The sequence below is a fragment of the Crocuta crocuta genome, unplaced genomic scaffold (genome assembly GCF_008692635.1).
Source record: "Crocuta crocuta isolate KB4526 unplaced genomic scaffold, BGI_CrCroc_1.0 scaffold231, whole genome shotgun sequence".
NCBI lineage: Eukaryota > Metazoa > Chordata > Mammalia > Carnivora > Hyaenidae > Crocuta > Crocuta crocuta.
The window spans coordinates 5,926,587-5,948,623 of NW_027528357.1; the positions used below are offsets into that span (position 1 = coordinate 5,926,587).

General features: G+C 36.0%; 1 protein-coding gene across 1 annotated transcript in view; it reads left to right on the forward strand.

Annotated features, from left to right (window-relative positions):
- The first annotated feature begins 2,875 nt into the window (after positions 1-2,875).
- CCDC178 (coiled-coil domain containing 178) overlaps positions 2,876-22,037 on the forward strand; it is a 422,000-nt gene continuing 402,838 nt past the window's right edge. The window contains exon 1 of the mRNA XM_077753827.1: positions 2,876-2,956. The gene's annotated coding sequence lies outside the window, so the exon portion shown is untranslated. The remainder of the gene's footprint in view (positions 2,957-22,037) is intronic.

Here is a 22,037-nt window from a genome sequence, read left to right on the forward strand (position 1 = left end):
TATGGCAGGTGTGGTAATGCATTTATTTAATATAAAAGCAGCTCTAAAGAGCTTTGATGTAAGTTAAAAAGGGAGCCCCAAGACACTCTCTTGTTAAATCTAATTTTTTAAATGGACAAATAGTGTCAGAGATAAATTAAAACAGTTGCATGCACAGACCTTAAGGACTAATTGAATAAAGGCTTACTAGGAAGAGAAAGCCATGAACAAATGGAGAACAAGTTTATAGTTGACATGTTTTCATACAATTAAAGACTGTTTAGACTTAACCATACATCTTCACAGCATCTTTACTATTTTTTTCTTCCTAAAGTACATCATTCAGTATGAGTCAGCAGATAATGGTAAACTTTTGCTACTTCAAAATATAGTTTTCTTTGCTTTCATTCTTGAATGATAGTTTTGCAAGGAATGTATTTTTATTTTATCTATTTTCTCTGTGTACTGTTGATGTCATTCTGGTCTTTATCTTTCCTTGTTGTTACAGAAAAATCTGCTGTTTCTGTTTGTTCTATTTTGTAGAAACTCTGTTTTTCTATTTGTAATAAGATGACTTTATCTATGTTATTGTTTATAATTGATCTGGTATTGATTTAATCTTATAGTGTCTGATTTCTGTCTTATTTGAATTTTAGCTACAATCCTTCCCTGAGTTACTGAGATACTAGTGTATTTAAAATCTCACTTTCATTTATTCAAAGTTAATAGGTGTTTTAGTTTTCTATTTAATTTTCTATTTCAAATTACCCTAAATGTAAAACCATTTATTAGCTCATAATTCTGTAGGTCGGAAGCCCAAAAGAGGTTGACTGGATTGCCTGCTCAAGGATTTACAGGCCCAAATCAAAGGTGCTGGCAGGATGCATTCTCATTTGGAGCACAGTCCTCTTCCAAGTCTATTCATATTGTTGGTAGAATGCAGTCCCTTGAGGTTGTAGAACTGAGGTCTCCATTTTCTTGCTGACTGTCAGCAGGGGCCATTCTCAGTTCTGACAGGCTGCCTGAGCTCCTTGCCACATGGTCCCTCAATCTTCAAAGCTGACAACTGAGAATATGCCTGTTGTCAGATCCTTCTGATGTTTCAAATCTCTGACCCCAGGAAGAGGCCAGTTCCTTTTATTTTTATTATATTAAAAAAAAACATTTTAAATGTTTATTTATTTTGAGGGAGATAAAGAGAGAGAGAGAGACAGAGAGATAGAACATGAGTGGGATAGGGCAGAGAGAAAGGGAGACAAAGAATTGGAAGCTGGCTCCAGGTTCTGAATTGTCTGCACAGTGCCTGACGTGAGGCTTGAACTCACCAACAGTGAGATCATGACTGGAGCTGAAGTAGAACACTTAAGACTGAGCCACCCAGGTGCCTCAAGGCCAGTTCCTTTGAATAGTTCACTCAATTAGGTTCAAATCACCCTAGATGTTTCCCTTGTTAAAATCAATTGTATCATATAGGGAGCTAATGAAAAGAATAAAATCCATCATATTTAAAGTCCAAAGGACTAGGCAGGTCATGTATACCAAGAGGTAGGGTCCTTGTGATTCATCTCAGAATTCTATTGTAATATGTATATAGCAATTATCAATGAGTTCTAATCAAGAGGAAATTGTCAAGAATGAAGTTTCTAGTAGGCAAAGTTTTGTTCTGGGAGAAAAATCTAGGTATTGTTTTAATATATTCACATAGATGCTTTGAACCCTCATGAATATGTATTTAATGGTATGCAAATGATTCATTTGATTTAGATTTAACATTGTATTGCTAACATGTCAAATTTAAATAATTAATGGAAGGATATGGGAAAGTAGAGAGTGCATTCTGGAATCTACTTTTTGTTTTTTTATTACGAAAAGAGCTCTGCTTCTGCATATATTAATTTAAGATTAAGACCTCTCTCTAATTTGCTTGTTATTGCTTCCTCTTTTACATCAGTGGCTGGAATGATCTTATTCCAGGTGTGGCCTTGCAGATTTCCCACCACTGTAAAGGATTATTAATTGAACTGCCTCTTAAAGTAATAGATTTTGATCACTTAACCTTGGCAGGCCTTTGCCTGTTCTCAGTGTTGCCTGGAATTATGATTTGTCTGTGTAAGAATACTAATTCTTATCCTGATGGTATGTTTTACACCATCTTTAGTTTATCATCTAATAGTTTCATCCAAGAGGGCCGGTTGGTGACCCCCTAGGACCTTTAAAGGCTATTTCAGGTCACAGTGCTTATATTCACTGAAGAGGAAACAAATATTTTATACTTTACGAGATGAACCGTACTTCAAAAATTGGTTTTCATTAGAAATAGACCCTTACACAAAATGACTTGAATTCATTGCTTTCCCACCTCAAGCTCTGGACACACAAAAAAGTTTCCGTTTCGTCACTAATAGTTTGTTCGGGTTTTTCAATACTAAAGTCACCTTAGAAGGAACAACCAAAGCAAACCACTTAGTCTTTCTTGTATTGTACCAAGGGGCAAAGAAACGCGCGGGAAGGCTTCCCTTTGATAGAAATGATAATGAGGATACCAGAAACCGCCTTCGGAGAGTAAGAAACAAAATCCTATCTTCGAGTTGAAGTCTGTGATCCTTTGATTCTCGACATAAGTACTGTAGGGAAGGCATTAACTCGCGCCCACACCTCTCTGCAGTGAAGAGGAAAGGGAGTATGGTCGGGCGTGTAGGTTACAAAGGGAAAACTGCACGGAGGTGGCCGCACGAGGGCGGGGGTGCTGGGCGCTCGGAGTCCCCAGATGGGCTGGTCTGGGGCGGAAACCACCCGCCCGGGAGGCCCAGGGAGCGCGCGCCCGGAGATCCGGGGCGGGCCGCCTCCCGCCCGCGGTTGCCCGGACACCGGGTAACCGACCCGGNCCGCTGGAACGGCTCCCACGGGCAGCATCCAGGCCTGCGCCCCAAGTTACACCCCATTTGGGTCAATCCTTAATCCCTTCCGGGAGGCTGAGGTAAGGCTGACGCTCGGCGAGTTTGAGAAAAATCCCGGTGGCGTGGGTAAGGGGTGTAAAGTCTCCCTCCACTGGCCACCCGGCTGTACTTCACATTGTCTAGAACTGCATCCCTAGGCTCTTATTCTTTTAAAAGAATTATTTCTACCTTTTTATTTTGCTTATAAGGCCTCCTGGTGGTGGCTCATGTAGTAGTATTTTGAATTGCTATTTGTTTTTCTTTTTTTGATATTTTATCTGTCAAGTGTCTTTCCAAATACTGCACAACCTATTCAGGGCAGAGGCTGGAAATTTTATTTGTTCTACAGCACCTCAAGTAAGATGATTCACAATAGCATGTCCTTTCTGCAGATGAGGAAGATGAGGCACACAGTTGGTACATGACTTGGCCAAGGTCTGAGAATTAGCAAGCTTCAGATCCAGGAGACTATGGGTCTCCTCACTTTCAGTTAAAGGATTTTTAGTTTCTTTCTGGACATTCTTGAATGCTCAGTAAACATCTGTGAATTGACTTGGTCACCTCCCAGGCCTACTTACTATAGCATGATCTGTCTGGGCATCTTGACCCAAACACAGCATTCCAAGAGATATCCTTCCCTCCCAGCCCCTCTCCCAGTCATTTCTTGGTCATACTGTGGCAAAAAGACTTTAGGACACCACTTACCAAAGTTAAGAACTCAAAGACAGATGAATGGCTAATTGCCATCCTGAAGGATCACAACCTGAAGGATTCTGAGCTCTTAGTTTATGTTAAATTATACTCTAGACATTTATGTGAGACTAGTGAATTTCTTCCCTAAATTGGAATATTTCTTTATCCTGAATACATACTGCTCATTTTATTATTGCATTCTTAAGGGTTTTTTTTTATTAACTATATCCAGCTAATTTTCAGAACTATCAAAGAGTCTGAACGTAACTGATTTTACCTGAGTGAAGTCCCATATGTTGGTAATTGTCACAGCTCTTATACACAACCCAGCCTTTTCTCTTCTGCTCTTGCCTCAGATTCAACATAACCTCAGAGTCAACTAACTAACTTGTCACTATATCCTCAGAGGTTGTTCTTTCTTCTCTCTTCCCGATAGCAGTGAATGATATCTGCACACACTCTTTCTTTTTCCTTCTGGTTATGGACTTCATTCTCATACTGACTTCCACTAGGCTAGAACTATGATTGCCAAGAGCTCTGGGCTCAGAAATTCCCAACCTTGTAGATAACAAGAAAATCTAAAACTGCCCTGGGATGAGTCTCCTGGATCTCAGTTTGTTCACCTGACTGTTCCTAGAGCACCCATGTTGGGGTTAAGACTACTGTGGTTGTCCGCAATCCACTGAAACGTGTGGATAATGTGGGCAAACAGTTTCTGAAAAGAAAATAACCCTCCTTCTTTTTTAAAGAAAGGAGCGTTTCTGGGAAAAAACAAATAAAAATAGTACTTGTCTACCCAGAGTTTATCTAGACATATGAAACTTAAGGTTAATGAGAATATTGACTACAGAATTGCTAAAATGCTAGACACTGGAATCCAGACAAAATGGAAGGCAGAAAAATGTACAGTAAGAAGGGAAAAGCAGAGAGATTAAGCAGCTGGAATACTCAGAAGTACTCGAAGAATCTGTGTTATGGTAATGATATAAGGGAGAGAATTGGACTGATCACAAGCTTTTGGATTATATATATGCCTGGTGGAAAAGTAGTACATCCAGAAGCAGACAGTTGCATGGGTGAGCCTTAATAATCATGATGTCTGTTTTTTTCTGCACAATAATAACACTAATAAAAATATATGGTATTTCAAAATCGGTGCTGAACTTTTAACCTCACTTATAATGCTATGGATACAAAAACCACCCAATGAAAATAAACAGGGTATTTATTCAGTGCTTACAATAGCAAGGGAGTCACCACTATCATTTGTGTAGGGCAGAAACTCATAGGGAGACAAGGGAGTGGGAATGTTTTCTCATGGGAAAAAAGAGAAGACATTAGGTATGCTCTGACTGGAGGCTGCTGAGATGGGGAAGCTGGAGGTGGGCTAACTAGGAGCAGGATATTCTATGTGATTGGTTTGAAGGGCTTATCTGGCTTTCTCTGGTTGGTCCTGAGTTGTTAAGTGCAGGCAGGTATTAGGGAAGCTGGCAGTAATTGACAAAGTCCTGAGTGTTCTGGGCTGATTGCTGCACAGGTTGTGGTTTGGCTTCCTAGGCTGGCTGGTGTAGAGGTTGTGGGTTAGCATTCTGTTTTTATGTATGTCTGGCTTTTGTCCCTCTGTATATTCAGTCTCTCGTGTTCACAGAAATTCACTTAGGCCAGTTTAATTCTACCCTCCTATTAGAAAACTGATATATGAAGAGATTTGGACAGGTTAAGATTGTATTCATGAATATAAAATTTGTTAGTGACTCTCATTCACTGAATTTAAATCATAGCTCTTTAATAAGCACTTCTTATATCCTGGTCAGTGGACTAAACAGTTTGCATATATATGTTATGTTAATCCTCACAACAACGCTTTGAGACATTATTGTTTTTACCATTTGCCATGGGAGGAGATTGATGCTCACATACATGAAGTAGTCTTCTCAAGATCATATCGCTGGTAAGGAGCCCATCTGGAATTTAATTCCACATCTTAGAGATTTAAAAGATATGTTCCCTGGCACTCGATTAAACTGTCTGATAATCTACTTTCATCACTCTATCCCTCTGTTTCATCTTAGTCTGTATCTATGAATATTACCATCTGGCCTCTTTTCCTGGGTACTTTTTGGATGTTTATGTGAGCAGAGATAATTAAAGACTTTTCAGTGTGAACTGAGGAGATTTAATCCATCATTAGGATGCTGGAAAAACCCTGGATGTAAGCACAAGCCAATGAAATGGAATAGGTGCCTGGGCATGTGAAATCACTTGATGAAGGTGGAGGGATGATGAGATGGTTGAAAAGGCAGTGGAAGAATACAACCAAGAGGGTATGAGTACCTAAAGTGGAATGCTTCTCTTAATAAACTATTGAAATAGTTTGCATGGAAAATCAGTCATTCAGGTGTCACTGATGGTTAGTAAGATGTTTCACAGACAAACTGGATAGTATTTTTCTTTTAAATCTGTTTTGTGGAAATAAGACTTTATTCATAAATATTTTCTTGAAGAGAAAACTATCCTCAGGAATTCTAATTGTTGAGCCCCCAGATCGCAGTTGTGACAAATTCTCTGACAGACTGACAAAGAGCTGAGTATTTTTGCTAGTAACATTATGCTAGCCAGTGTTAATTACCTTTAGAGTCCTCCTCCCCCCCCCCTTAGGGAACTGTTTACTCAGTTTGTGCTCTCAGAACAACTTTATTACAGACAAAAGATATAGTACAGAAACAACAGAAGATATGCATGGAAAAGTGTCCAGAGATTGCAGGCACAGATTTCTTTACTCTCCCACATCTGGGCCATACAGGTGCTCTTAGTCTGTACAGACAGGTCTCTAAACACTACTGGTGCACATCTGAAACATCCCTGTTGCAGGAAACCCAAATCTGCTCATGGTGGAGATCTCTTGTAATGAACTCTTCTTGTAGATATATTCTAGCTATGTTTCCAGCTTTTACTTTGAAAGTTCCCCTCCCCAGGCTCTATTGAAATTAGATGTAATTATAAATCCAATTATTATTACTAAACAGTGCTGGCAGGCTGATATATCCTGCTCTGAAACAACTCACAGACCCATGGTTTCTAAAACATCATTTATCTTTAGTTAATGCATTCCATAGTGTTGGCCAAGGGTCAGTAGCTCTGGAGATAAGCTGTAATTAATCCAAACAAGCTAAGATGAACCCATTATATGAATAGCCTATGGACATGGCAACTTTTTTTTTTTCTTAATCATTTTGTTTTTTTTTTAATAGTTTATTGTCAAATTAGTTTCCACGTAACGCTCAGTGCTCATCCCCACAAGTGTCCTCCTCCATGCCCATCCCCCCCTCCCCCCACATCCATCAGTCCTCAGTTTTTGTCAGCATTCAAGAGTCTCTCATGGTTTGCTTCTCTCCCTTTCCCCCACCATTTCCGCCCTTCTTCTCCCCCTTGTTCCTCCGTCAAGTTCCTCCTAATCCTCCTATACGTGCAAACATATGATATTTGTCCTTCTCTGCCTGACTTATTTCGCTCAGCATAACACCCTCAAGGTCCATCCATGTTGCTACACATGGCCAGATTTCATTGTTTCTCATTGTGGACATGGCAACTTTTAAACTAAATGCTCAAGCCTCTTCCACAGTAGAACCAGAAAACAAAATAAACATCCCCTTTTGTAGCTACCTATCAATTCAAGTACAGCTCTTTACATCCTGTATCTGTACATTTTCTGGAAAGAGTGGTCTATTCATGCCTTTTCTTCTTTCCTATTCCTTCACACCTGGACTTCCTGCTACCTAACTTTTGCTACTGTTATTTAAGGTCATTCATTACCTATTGCCATATTAAATCATTAAATAGATTTTTTTCTCTTAGTTTTTATCTTATTATGTACCTTTTTGAAGCTCTTTAAGTTGCTGGCTCCTTCTTAAAACTCTTTTCCCTTGGTTTCTATGATCCCATTCATTCTGATTTCTGTGCAAATTTTTAAGACATTGATAACGTTATTAACTTTCTTGGCTCTCACTGTCTGCATTTCTTTCTTTGTTGTTGTGTCATCTCATCAAACTACCAGCTCCACAATGATAGTACCAAAGCCTCTAGCTCATCTCAGGTCTTCTCAAGAATACTCGACACACATATAGGATTATAAAGCACCATTTATAAACTTAAAATAGTCATCTTTCCTCTAAATTCCCAGTTCTTCCTTACACAGACCCAAGTGAAGATAATGGCATTGCCATCTATTCATTCCCTCATGCTGGAAACCTGGGAGTTCCTCTAGACTCCTCCTTCTGTTACCACATCCAGTTTCTTACCAAATCATGTGATTTGTGCCTCTTAAATACTTTTTGATACTTTCTTCTCCTCTCCATTTCTACTTCTATCTGGCTTAATTTTAAAAATATTCACCTTGGTCAGTAGTCTTCTTGATCACTTTTTGCCTCAAATCATGCTCTCTGCTAATTCACCCTCTGTGATGGCACTGGATTGTGACTATTCACGGTCTTTCCACAAAAGATTCTACATGGTTAAAAAGGGTCTTGTCTATTTTTGTGTCTTCAGTACCTACCATATAATGTATACTCAGTGAATATTTTCTGATTGAATGAATGAATATGGAGTTTAGAAAATATGTATGGAAAATTATCTTAAGTTACTGATATGCTCTAGGACAGCATTGTCTGAAACACTTTTCTACAGTGATAGCACTGTTCCAGAAGGCAGTGGCCACTAGCTACATGTGGTCATTGAATCCTTGATGGCCAGTATAGCCAACGAATGGAATTTTTAATTTTAAAATTTAATATGGGTAGTGTCTTTAGTATAGGACAGCACAGCTCTAGAAAATAGGCTCAGAAATTTAATCATCGCCACTTCAAACTAAGATTCTGGAGACATTCTCTCACACAGAATTCAACAGTTCCATGCAAGAAATTTTTTGGCCATTTAACACATGTCAAGCACTGTAGCTTCAAAGAAAAAATAAATGCTTTCTGCATCCAATGATGCAGCAGGAAAATGCCAACTGGTAATTGGATTTGATTTCTGAGATGCTGATATCAGGGTACATTCTGAAGGGTTGATTTAGACAGCGGAAAAGAACATTTTATTTTTTTCTACTCTTCCTCTTCCTTCTCCATCTAGATTCTGAAGTAGCAAACGGGAGTAGAATTGTCAAAATTATTCTTGTGATGATGATGGGAACCATTCTGGATCCTACCTTCTAGCCCTCTTTAAGGTGATGATGAACTTTTGCTGGTCTGACCTATTTAGTTTTCATGACATCTCCTCTCCTTTCTCCCTCTATGTTGTCTCTGTTTGGTATCTCAATTGCTTTTAGATTTATTAATTGCTTTGCACTTTATAATACACTGTCAAAGATGACCCAGTATCATATCCCTCTGGCTCTAGACAATTCCACCAAACCCTGTCATTTATTATGATTGGCTGTTTGTGGTGTGATAGCAAGTTTTCAATCAGTATGACAGCATTTATAGCCAAGCTAATTTAGATTACTTAGCAAGTATTATGCCATGAGGCCATGTATAAAATTATATCAGTAGGGCCCAAATATGTTGTATATAATGTATTTCTTTATCCACTGATTTGAACATTTCCCTAGAAAACTGCAGTAAGAAGCTCGTGGCATAATTTCTTTGTAATAAATTCTGAATGCTGCCTATTACTTTTGATTTTCTTATTCTCCAGATGGTTACACATTTGCTCTCTATTTGTCTGTTATTTCACTAAGCACAGATTTCTTACTGGGTGCTTTTATTTATTTATTTTTATTTATATCGTTGGTATGTCTTGTAGCAAACAAAAACTGTTTCTCTTAGCTGATAATTTAAGAATAAGAAAGGAAATTATTGGGAGGCTTAATTTTCCAGCATGACTTAATATTTCTCAAGAGCTATACCACTGGACGAATTTTGATTTCTATACTGAACATTAACAATTTAAATCATTTAGCAGTGAAAATCATATAATTACTTGAAAATATAACTAAGTAATGCTTGTATTGAGATCTTGGCTAAATCACAGTAATTTAAAAAACCCAAATGTTTGTATTTTAAAATCTTTCAAAAATGGAATCATGAATAGAAGACTTACTTTCTTCCCCCATGGCATAATGACATGGCATAATGTCACCTCACAGTGACATCCATTTTGATTTTCTTTTTCAAAAGTATAGGAAAGTATACATTTCCATACAAAGAAATCTCTTGTGTTGAATTATTGGCCAGTCATGGAGTGGGAAGCTATTAAGGTACATTTCTGTGTAGAATGAAACATGTAATAGGAAACCTCAGTATTTTATTAAATTTTTTCAACTAACAGCTTAAAGCTGTAGTTAGAGGGAAATAAAGCTTCATTGTCAAGTTTCACTCTATTCTTCTTTATTTTCTGTTTGGTTTTAGTCTCATATTTTCCTTTCCTTCAGATGACTTAGTGGGCTCTAGTTAAGAACCTAAGAAGAGGAAAACTGAGTGAATGGTGGGTGAAGGCGTGAGTGGCAGCAGTACATTACCTGTTTCCAATTTAGTGTTGGAAGACCTATAGGAGGTGGGGGGGAAAACGTGTGACCTTTTGTGGAGGCCATATTCAAGGAAGAGGTAGTCTTTCGGTTTTTATTAAATTTTAACTTGGTAGCTCATGTGAACTAGAATTCTTTCTTATTTAGTAACATATGCTTTGCATTAATCCAGTAGTTGCATTTTAGGGAAGATCATTTAGGGAATCTGGATAAATAAAAATCAGATACACTCTGGAGGCTCTATGTCAATGAATGGATAATTCTTTTGCAAAAGAGGAAAAATCGGCACTAGGTAACAGTTCTCAAGAGAATTTTAAAAGTATCTCCTATGGGAAAGCTCAGGATTCCTCTCAGATTATTCAGCCTTTAAACTCTACAAAGTTCATCACAATGACAGGCAGAATGAATACTCTTGCACTAGAAGAATAAACAAAACATCTTGGTGAGTATTGTTAAAATTTCTAAATGAAGGTTAATGAACACTGTGTAGTTTCTTCATTATTCAAATATAACCTCAGAAAAGTTGATAATATCAGAGCCTTTCTTATAAAGGCAATAAATAAAACTGTAGGAATGTCATATTTTCTGTACCGAAATACCACATTAATCAATGTAACTGAGTTGTCTTAACATTTGGTTCCTTAATAGACAAAAGATTTGAAAATTTTCAAGGCACCTGCTTGTTGATATCTTTTAAAAAGCAATCAAGTCAATGGGAAAAGGCAAACAATTCTCCAAAATATTTTTTACAGTTTCTCTTAGTAAAACATCATAAATGAATTAATTATAGATAGAAACCGCATGGAGATAATGTGTTCCTTATTGCTAGGTTCAGTTCTACTTTAGGTAAGTTACTAGAATTGTTTTTCAAAAGAAATTTGTTTCTCTGTTGCTGAGGATACTAGAGTGTGTAAAATTAAAAAGAAAAGCTCTTATTAGTATGTATACCTATGAATGTTGTATTGGTGTGTGTGTGTGTGTGTGCGTGCACGCATGTGTGTGCATGTGTATGGGCAGAAGGTATGAAAGGGTAATACTAACATTAGCGCTGAAGATATATATTACTGCCATTCCTAAGTGAAACCTATGGTTCCATTAGAACAACTTTTTCCACTAGTAATATACTTCTATTGATGTAGAAAGCCTGGATCTTAGTCTATAAACTGAGTTGTGTAAAGAATACCACACTTAAAATTTTCCTCCAACTCAACTAAATCCCAACTTGGTGGTCTCATCCCACCAGTTTGGCAGGAAATTGACCATTATTCATAATATACATTAATGTGATTATACATTCATCATTATCTGTATGTATACCAACATTGTTAAAAAACAAAGTTTACGTTCTAAGTGAGAAAGAAAAAAAATTACAAGCAGATGCTTATCTTTTTACATGGAATTACAAAACATAGCACATATGATCTAACTGTAACAGTGAGGTAATCTCAAATGTAGACTTACTTTGGTTAACAAATAGTTTCTTTCTGTGCATACCAAATATTCTACATCCTCTAGTTTAAATTACTAGTGAATATAAATGACTCATAACATGGTCACCTAAATTAAAAGAATTTCTAGGTAAAAGTGATTTTTCTTTACATTTCCTATTTCATTAAATATGGTTCCCTGATTAAAAGAGGTTCCTTTTTAAAAAATTATGGTTTCCTTTATCAAAGAGAAATATATATTATTTCTATCATATATTATTTTCTCTCCCCTATAGGATTCAGGTAATATATCCATTTACAATATAGACATTCTTTGTTCAGTTTGCATGTCTGTATTACCTTTTGCTATGTGATAAATTGATTCTTCTATTACTTTAAGTTATTATAACTTCTGCAAAAAAGTTTTATTATATTAATTACTGAAGATTAAATACTTTTTCTACATTAATTTCCTCTCTTTCCTCAGTGTGTATGTGTGTCTAGGGGTTGTTAGTTCCAAGTTCTTTGCTCATTTTTCCTGTTTGAATATTTCATTTTTTTCTCACCAATTTTTTCTATTTGTATATTAAGTCAGAAACTTTTTGTTACCCACATTTTAATAATTCCTTCCTGATCTGAGGGATTTTTTTTTTAAATAGTTGGACGGTTTTAAATTTTTATGGATTCATAACACTAGAACTTTATGCATTTTTTGGTGTTATGGTCAGAGACCTTTCTCATCTTACTTGTTTTTAATTTTTTTTAATGTTTATTTTTGAGAGACAGAGAGACAGAGCATGAGCAGAGGAGGGGTAGAGAGAGAGGGAGACACAGAATCTGAAGCAGGTTTCAGGCTCTGAGCTGTCGGCACAGAGCCTGATGTGGGGCTCAAACTCACAAACCGCGAGATCATGACCTGAGCCAAAGTCGGACACTTAACAGACTGAGCCACCCAGGTGCCCCTCGTCTTATTTTTAAATAACATTTCCTCTAGCTGTTTGTTTTTTCTTTTATATCTAAGCTTTTAATCTATTTGATTTTGAGCCTAATTGTATAGTCTCAGAGACTTTGTAATCACTTCCTCTGATTCTGCTAAAATCAGGTTTACAGTTTTACAAATGATTGGGAAATACTACACATTTCATTCTTATTTTAAAGAGTTACTGTACATAATAGCACATTGAAGTGTCGTAAGAACTCTTTTCTTAGTTTTGTTTCACCCTGTGAACATTGGTTATAATACTTCCCTAGAGAATAGCATGGTGCTAGACTACCCAGCTAAATCCAGTTCTACTTGGCCCAGCTACAAGACATTGGCAAAACAGGGCCAGTAATTCTACCTACCTCATAGGTGGTTGTGAGAGTAAGAGCATATGAGGTATGTTTTAAGTTCAAACTATCAATTTTGTTTTCTTTATATCAAGACTCCTCTAGCTATTTCAGAAAGTTAGTAATAATATTTCCAAATTAATGGAAACTTTTGGAGTGCCGAGATTGTGTTTCAAGATTTTCTTATATTCTTTAAAATCTCTATCAGAAACAGGCAGAAGTATTTAATAGTTATTGACAGTCAAAAAAAAATAAAATAAAATGAAGGGAGCAAAAGCTGTCTTATACTAAAATGACAGTATTTTCTAATTAAAGTATTTCTTCTATAAGAGTTTTGAGGCTTCGGGGCACCTGGGTGGCTTAGTCGGTTAAGCGTCTGACTTTCGCTTAGGTCATGATCTCGCAGTTTGTGGGTTCGAGCCCCGCGTCGGGCTCTGTGCTGACTGCCAGCTCAGAGCCTGGAGCCTGTTTCAGTCTGTGACTCCCTCTCTCTCTGACCCTCCCCTGCTCACGCTGTCTCTCTCTCTCTCTCTCTCCTAGAAACAAATAAAACATTTAAAAAAAATTAAAAAAAAAAGTTTTGAGGCTTCAAATTTATAAGTATTTGCTGTTTTAAATTTTAGACATAAAGTAGTCCTTGAATATGAATGACTTAGTACTTTATATTTTGTCAGCAAATGTAAAATGTAAAAATGTTTGATGTGAAATAGTAACTTAATACGTGATATTGACCTATGAAATAATTTAACATAAAAGCTGATTTGACTTGCTTGTCATTCTTTATGTCTCAAGTAATTACCAGAGGTGAAAGGCTCATCTTTTAGTCAAATTCAGAATATTACATATGATTTCTTTGTGAATATATGTGTGGAAACTGACTTTTCCAGTTCTAATTTGATTTGTAGAGAAAGATGATATCTAATCTTTCTGAAAATGTATTTGGCTTTAGTAAAACCATGAGATGTAGTATTGAATGCATCTTAACTCTAATCTATTGGATCTAATACATACATAATATAAAGTCAATAGAGTTTCATCAAAGGAAGGGAGAAGTAATTAGGAATCAGAGGAATAGAGTTAAAAGATTTATAAACAAAATTATTATCTATATGTGTGGGAAGGATGTGGAAAAATGCCTGTCTTTTTCCAATTTTCTTTGCCACTTGGCAATCCTTTCCACATTTCCACCAAATAATCTATATAGTCTCTATATTATACATAATTTATATATTGTACAACATATAATATATAATACATATAACCTACAAGTTATGTAGTAAAGAATAAAAGATTAGAAATAAATGTTCTTTGTGAAAGCAACACATAAGGAAGAATTTATTCTTTTCTTCTATCACTATGTGATATTATAAATTTTCTACACTAGGATTTTTAAAATTTTGGAACTTAGGTTAAAATGAAAGTCAATATCTGATAAATGCATGTTGAGTAAGATTACCTGTTTTTAATGGTTGAGCTTTGTTTGACAACATTTGTTTAATTGTTTCTTGAAATAACCTTGAAAATGGTTGTCAGGAATGATTATAATGATTGCATCTTCATGATTTATTTATTCAAAAACTAGAAGTTTGTACCTCTTAATCCCCTTTACCAATTTCACCCATTACCTCACCCACCTCCCCTCTGGCAACCACCAGTTTGTTCTCTGTATTTGAGAGTCTGGCCTTGTGTTTTTGTTTCTACCTTTGCTTGTTTTGTTTTTTAGATCCCACATATAAATAAGTCACAGAGATGAAAGGTACAGCATAGGGAATATAGTCAATAATATTGTAATTACTTTATGTGATGACAGATGGTGACTATACTTATGGTAAGCAATGAGTAGTGTACAGAACTGCTGAATCAATATGTTGTTCACCTGAAACTAATATTACATTGTATGTTAATTATACTTCAGTAAAAAAGAGTGATCATAATGATTGCATATTGAAAACAAATGTTTTTCCTTGAATCTGTGATTGGAATACTGACCTATACTTTATTATAAATATGAATCTTTTCTATGTTTAAGGCAAGATTATGCTACTTTATGAGCAAATGTCATTTGTAGGGTCTTTATATGTAAATGACAATTATTTTGTTTTCTGTTATTAACATAACTCTAACTTTGATTTTTATAGTCACATCTCATTAAAAATTTCCCACTGTTCACTCTCTTCATCTTGCTATAATAAGTTTTTAGAGTTTTTACTGTGTTGCACTTTGATTATAAAAACTAAATAAGACAACATCCTTGTCCTCTCCCATCTCATAATTCAGTGGGGAAAAAACACGTGCACAATTATTTAAGAAACTCTATGGTAAGTACAATATGACACTGAAGTAGTAAAAAAGTATAGGGAAGAGTAAGTAAATTTGTTTTGTAGTGAGGGGGACATCATATTAGACACCTAAGGAAAAGTAGACTAAAAAGAATTTGTAAGGGAATGGCAGCCCGGAAGTATATGGCTAGAATACAGAACATGTGGTAAGGAGGCAAGGAGGGTCAGGAATACACCAAGGAATATTTTTATTGTCTCATGGACATGTAACTTTTAGACGTTGTGTTAAAATTTGTTGGTATTAACTAAAAATATATAATCAAATTGGTGAGTACCTTGATGGCTACTCAGAATATGTCTCATACTTTTGTATCCTAAACTGCATAGTGACATAAACAATATATAAGCTAAAAATTGCTAAATGAATCAAATGAATGGCTACAATGAAATAAACCAAGCATTATCAATTATCAAAGTGTATCGTAGAAGATAATGCAGTCCAGTCTCTTAGACTTTTCCAAATCTTTCCTATATAACACTTAATAAATGATTTTATAGTTTATCCATAATCTTTTTTATTTACATAATGCTTTCTACCTCACAACATAGCATTGTTCACTGTTGGAAAAACTCAAATTGTTAGAAACATCTCTGCATGATTGCCAAAATATTCTTCTGTGTAGAATCACAGTTTGTTAGTCTCCATGCCATTTTTGGAATAGAGCCCCTGGGAATGTCTGCTTAGACTTAATTCCCTATCCTTTCCTCCACCCTGCCATCTGCAACATTACAGTGAGGGCAGCTATGCTGACAGTAGCCTCATCCCTGGCCATAACTGTGGCCAGGAATGGAGAACAGACTTAATTTAAGCTTGTACAATAATAGTATCCTGACCTCCCAGCAACAATTGACTGGGTCATATATAGGTATTTGGCCCAAGTAAGGCTAATTAGAATCCCCCCAAAGATAACTGGAATCAAAACAGAAAGAGTCAGTATCACTGTGGTGACTGAAGCTCTATAATATCAATCTCAGGAGGTGTCAGCAGAGAAGATTTCTGAAACCTGGAAAAAGTCAAGTTGTAGAAAGGAAACTAGAATGAGTATGAAAAGAGTATCACAGGCCAAGACAGAATGCTGTTGGGATCTAAGTCCCTGTATTCCTGCTTCTGTTATGGATGGACTGTTGACACTTCCCGCTAACTATCCATTATCTTTACTATAAATATTTTTTTATGTTGTACTATTTGTTTTTGTAGAGTTGTGTTGTTTTTATTTTATTTTATTTTATTTTACTTTTATTTTTTTGCTTAAATTGAGTTTTCCTATCTGCAACTAAAGAAGAACTAAGATAATCGGCAATCTGGTTTAGACATTTTAGATCTTTAGTCTCAGTCACTACTCAGTTGGTCATTCCTCTCTGCTCAGTTAAGAACAAATCTTTGATTACTGACTTTGGCCAGGATGCTGACTCTGATTCCCATTTGCTTTCTTGGTTGATGGTCTCCATTTGAAATGTCAATTAGGGGCGCCTGGGTGGCTTAGTCGGTTAAGCGTCTGACTTTCGCTTAGGTCATGATCTCATGGTTCGTGGGTTCGAGCCCCGTGTCGGGCTCTGTGCTGACTGCCAGCTCAGGGCCTGGAGCCTGTTTCAGAGTCTGTGTCTCCCTCTCTCTCTGACCCTTCCCTGCTCACGCTGTCTCTCTCTCTCTCTCCTAGAAATAAATAAAACATTTAAAAAATTTTAAAAAATGAAATGTCAGTTATATTACGGTTTGAAAATTGGAAAAAGTAAGTAATTATTTAAATTTTTTAAATGTTTGTTTATTTTTAGAGTGAGAGAGAGAGAGAACGTGCATGAGCGGAGGGGCAGAGAGAGAGGGAGAATCCAAAGCAGACTCTGTCTGCACTTTCAGTGCAAAGTCTGATGGGCGCTTGAACCCATGAACTGTGAGATCATGACCTGAGCCATTGAGGCACCCTTATTTTTTTTTTTTTTAACATTTCAATAGTTTATGAAGTATTTCCTGTTGTCAAGCCTTTTAAAATCTTCTTTGTCAAAAAAATGTAGACTTCCAACCATTTTGGGGCATATTTAAATTGTTATAAAATAAATCAACTGAATGATAGATAAATCCAGTAAGAATAAACAAATAAATGTTTTCCACAATTGCTTGAAGACTATCCGTATGTTTGCACTGATGACTGAAAAAAATGTGTGAGGTAATCATGGCTACTTAAATGACTTAAGATACTTTAAAGTTGTTTAATGTTTTCATGAGGATATGAAAGAACAGGAAAACAGCACATTAATTTCATAGCCTTATCAAAACCATGAAAATAACATAGATAAAAAGAAACCTCATCTTACAAAGATGAAGTATATAAATAGTATTTCTTATATTTTAGGAGAATATATGGTACTATCATTTCCTTTAAGGTCTTTAATTTTTCTGAGGGTTTAGGATGAGTTTCTAAATTGTCTAATTAATGACTTTTGGTATTGTTTGCAGATTTAAGCAGGGGGTGATCCAAACTGATTTATATGCTTATTTCCATTAAAAATAAATATATTTTCAAATAGGAACACTGAAATAATCTAGGAGAAGATCCTTGTAATGCATTAATCACAAAGGACTATATCTAGAACTACTGAAGGTTAAAAAAAAATAAGCCACAACCAAGAATGTACTTTACCATGTGTATACACCAGAGATTCTCTAGTATAGGACACAAAGTAAAGTATGTAAGAAACCCACAGTAGAAGGGCACCTGGGTGGCTCAGTGGGTTAAGTGTCTGGCTTCAGTTCAGATCATGGTTCAGATCTCAAGGTTTGAGTTTAAGTCCTGCATTTGCCAAGCATCTCTCCACCACTCCACCCCAACTGTGTTCCTGTTTTCTATGACTCTCTCTCTCTCAAAATAAATAAATAAACTTTAAAAACCTTACAGGAGACTTGGTCATAACAGTGAAAATATTTGGAAACAACTAAAATGATCACCAATAGAAAAAGGGTGTACTAAAAAGTAGTATCCTATACAGCAGAGAAAAAGAATGAAAGATACCTAGGCATAAAAACACAAATCTCAAAAATGTACTAAACAATAAAAAAAAAGCGGTAGAATGACTTGCAGAGTATAATATCATTCATTTAAAGTTGTAAAACTTTGAATCAATATGATACAGTATATTGAGATACATAGGAGTCACAGGAATTCTAATTTTGATGGTGGTAATTTTTGGTGAGGGAGAATGAAATGTGACCACTGAATAATACAATGAAATTTGAATGTTATTATTAACCACTTATATCTTAGCCTGCATTGTAGAATATGAGGTGTTTACCTTTATGTTGCCATGTAATATTTCACCTTAAGAATATTTAAAACAAGTACAAAGAAAATTATGAGAGGAAATGGGTAAAGTGAGAGGGTTTTCTATCCAGAAAGACAAAAAGCTCAGAAATCTTGTTTGAGTAATGAGGAATTACTCAAAACAAATTTTGCTAAGATGCCAGCTTAATGTGGTGAAACAAAACCCTCGTTATTAACAGGCTGTTCAAGTATGGACAAAAATATAAATTCTAAGCAAAAACTTAATAACAACCAATGCCCGAAATCTTGAACAGATGGAGGGGAAGGTAACAGTTCTAAGCCAAATCTATAAACTAAAAACTGACTGCAGGTATTTCATTCTTTCATACATTTATTTTTCATTCATGCATTTTTTCATTTTCAACGAGACCCTGTGGAACCCCTCCTATGGAGAAGGCACTGTGGTGGACCTGTGCTGTCCAATGTAGTAGCACCTAGCCATATGTGGCCATTTAAATTTGAATTAATTAAAATGTAACAAACAAACAAAAAAACAATTCCTGGGTTATAGTAGCCAGATTTTAAGTGATTAATAATAATTCCATGCAATCATGTGGCTTGGCCTGTGATGAGATTTAAAACATTCTCATTACTATAGAAACATCTATTTAATGCTGCTATTAACCGATGGTAGGAGTACAGCAATGAACACAGATTTTGCCTTCTTTTAAAATTTTTTTTTTTAAAGATTAGTTTATTTTTGAGAGGAGAGAAAGTGCGAGACAGAGAGACAGAGAATCCCAAGCAGGCTCCATACTGTCGGCACGGAGTCTGATGCAGGGCTCAAACCCATGAACCATGAGATCATGACCTGACCCAAAGTCGATATTTAAGCAACTGAGCTACCCAAGTACCCCCAGATTTTGCCTTCTAACAGAGAAAAGAGAAAACAAAGGAAATATTATAAAAATGTATTATCATGTAAATAATAATGACTCATTAGAAAAAATAAAGCACAGTAAGTGAATAGAGAGTAAAGAGTATGTTCTGATGAAGTGGTTTTCATAAGAAATCAAAACTATGGAATGAAAGGCATTTTGATTTATTGGAAAGGAGTTAAACCAAGAAATGTGTGGCTTCGTGAATGCCAAGATAAACAATTGTTTTAAGAAGAGAGCAAAAAAGAGAGCTTTAGTAAGATAAGAATTTTGAAACTGTAATTGGAAGTAATAAGAGGGAGGATGTTCTGAACTCTCTAGCAGACGCAGAGGGAGAAGACAAACAGGTAGAGGGATACCCCGACATGTCAAAACAGAAAGAGGCCATGAAAGCACAGATGTATTTAGTTTGTAAGCTCATTGATAGGAAATCAGAATTTAGATCTAATTTTTCCTATTTCCACTCTGAGATAGGTCAAAAGAGAGAAGTTGGAAATAGAGTTTAAGAATGAATACGTTTGAAAAAACTGATGTCTAAACTTTTTTAGCCTGAAGTTAATATTTATTCTTACCTACTATTCCATTCTTATGACTCTATTCTTCTTCATAACCCAATTTATAGAATCACATTCTCTATTCGTCTTTCTCTAAGTGGAACCCACTCCAGATTTGATAACCCAGCTCACTTCTGTCACCACATCTATAATTCTCTCATCGTCTCTTCCAGTAACCTTACATTCTATCTAATGACACAGCTCATGTCCTATCTTCTCAGGAATCTTTCTTTGGTAGCAGTATACTGATAAATGTTTAACAACCACCTCTCAGAACAAACACGAAAACAAAACCTCATTTCTGGTATTTGCTGATTCCATGGTATAGATCTCACCATGGTTGATTTTAAGCTACTACAAGTCCCTAATTGGCTTGCAAAATTAATGATAATTTAGCAGCCACCTTTCTGGCAAGGCCTGTGAAGGACCTATCCTGCCATGAAGATGGAAACAGCTTGAGGATTTCAAACAGTGACCTGGTCCAAGGATGGAATGTTTTGGATAAAAGTTAGCTGAAACACTATATAGACTTTTTGTGGTTGTTAATTCACCCTTTTGCATTGCGACTGGTTCTAGAGTTAATTACTACCAACAGTTACCATTTCTGTGTCATTCTAAATTATTCCTGACTCTAGAACATCTGCAGCCTGGATAACTCTTCCCTAAAATCTTTTGGTACATTCTCTCCGTTCATTACAATCAGACATAACTTTCTCAAAGAGGACTTCCCCTTGGAATTCTGCTTAAAATAGACACTCTCCCATCTCCACACTACCGCCTCCAGAGACTGCTCTAGTTGTGTCCTACATGTTACAATATGTTTATATTTGTGATCATTGTCCAAATTTTTTTCTAAGTTCCATTGTGATGTATTCTTCTGTGTAGTTCATTTATAATTTATTTCTTAATTTCTACAAGCATGGAGATTTTCTAGGTATCATTTTTTCTTTCCCTTTATTGTTTTATATTAAGCTTTTTATTTCAAAATAATTAAGAATCATAGGAAGTTGCAAAGAAACATACAGGACAGTTTTGTGTCCATTTCAGCCATCATCCCCCAGTATTAACATCACAGGTAATGATAGTACAACATCAAATGCACAAACTGTAGTGCTTATTGATTCCCCAGCAATACCTGCACTTTTTTTCTGTATAGGTGTATAACTCTATGAAATTTCATCACATGTGTAGCTTTGTGTAAACACCACCACAATCAAGACCCTTAATTGTGCATCATCACATTTCCCTGATGTTACCCTTCAACCATCTCTAGCCCCAGGCAACCACTATCTGTTCTCAATCACTGTCATTACACTATTTAATGGATAAAATGAAATCCTGCGGGGGGGCCTGGGTGGCTTACACAGTTAAGTATCTTACTCTTGGTTTCTTCTCAGGCCATGATCTCACGGTTTGTAAGTTCAAGCCCTGCATCGGTCTCTGTGCTGACAGTGAGGAGCCTGCTTGAGATTCTCTTCCCTCCCTCCCTCCCTCTCTCTCTCTCACTCAGAATAAACAAACTTAAAAAGTAATGAAATCCTGCAATATAGGACCTTTTGAGGTTTTTTCTTTTCAGTAGCAATCTGGAGTTCACACAAATTGTTGTATGTATCAGTAGTCTTTTCCTTTTCATTGCAGGGTTGTATTCCATGTTATAGATGTACCACAATTTGTTCACCACTCACACACTGAAGGACATTTGGGTGTTGTGCAGGTTTTGGCTAGTGTGTTTTTGCTTTTGTTTCCCTTGCCTGAGGAGACATATCTAAAAGAAAGTTGTTGCTATGGCCAGTGTCAAAGAAGTTACTGCCCGTGTTCTCTTCTAGGATTTTTATGGTTTCATGTCTCACATTTAGGTTTTTAATCCATTTAGAGTTTATTTTGTGCATGGTATAAGAAAGTGGTCCAGTTTTATTCTTTTGCATGTTGCTGTCCAGTAGGTTTTAGATAATATAAACAAAGCTCCTATGAATATTATGCAGAAGTTTCTGAATGAAAATAAGTTTTTATTTCTCTGGGAAATATGTTTAAGAGTACAATTGCTAGGTTGTATTGGAAGGTCCACTTT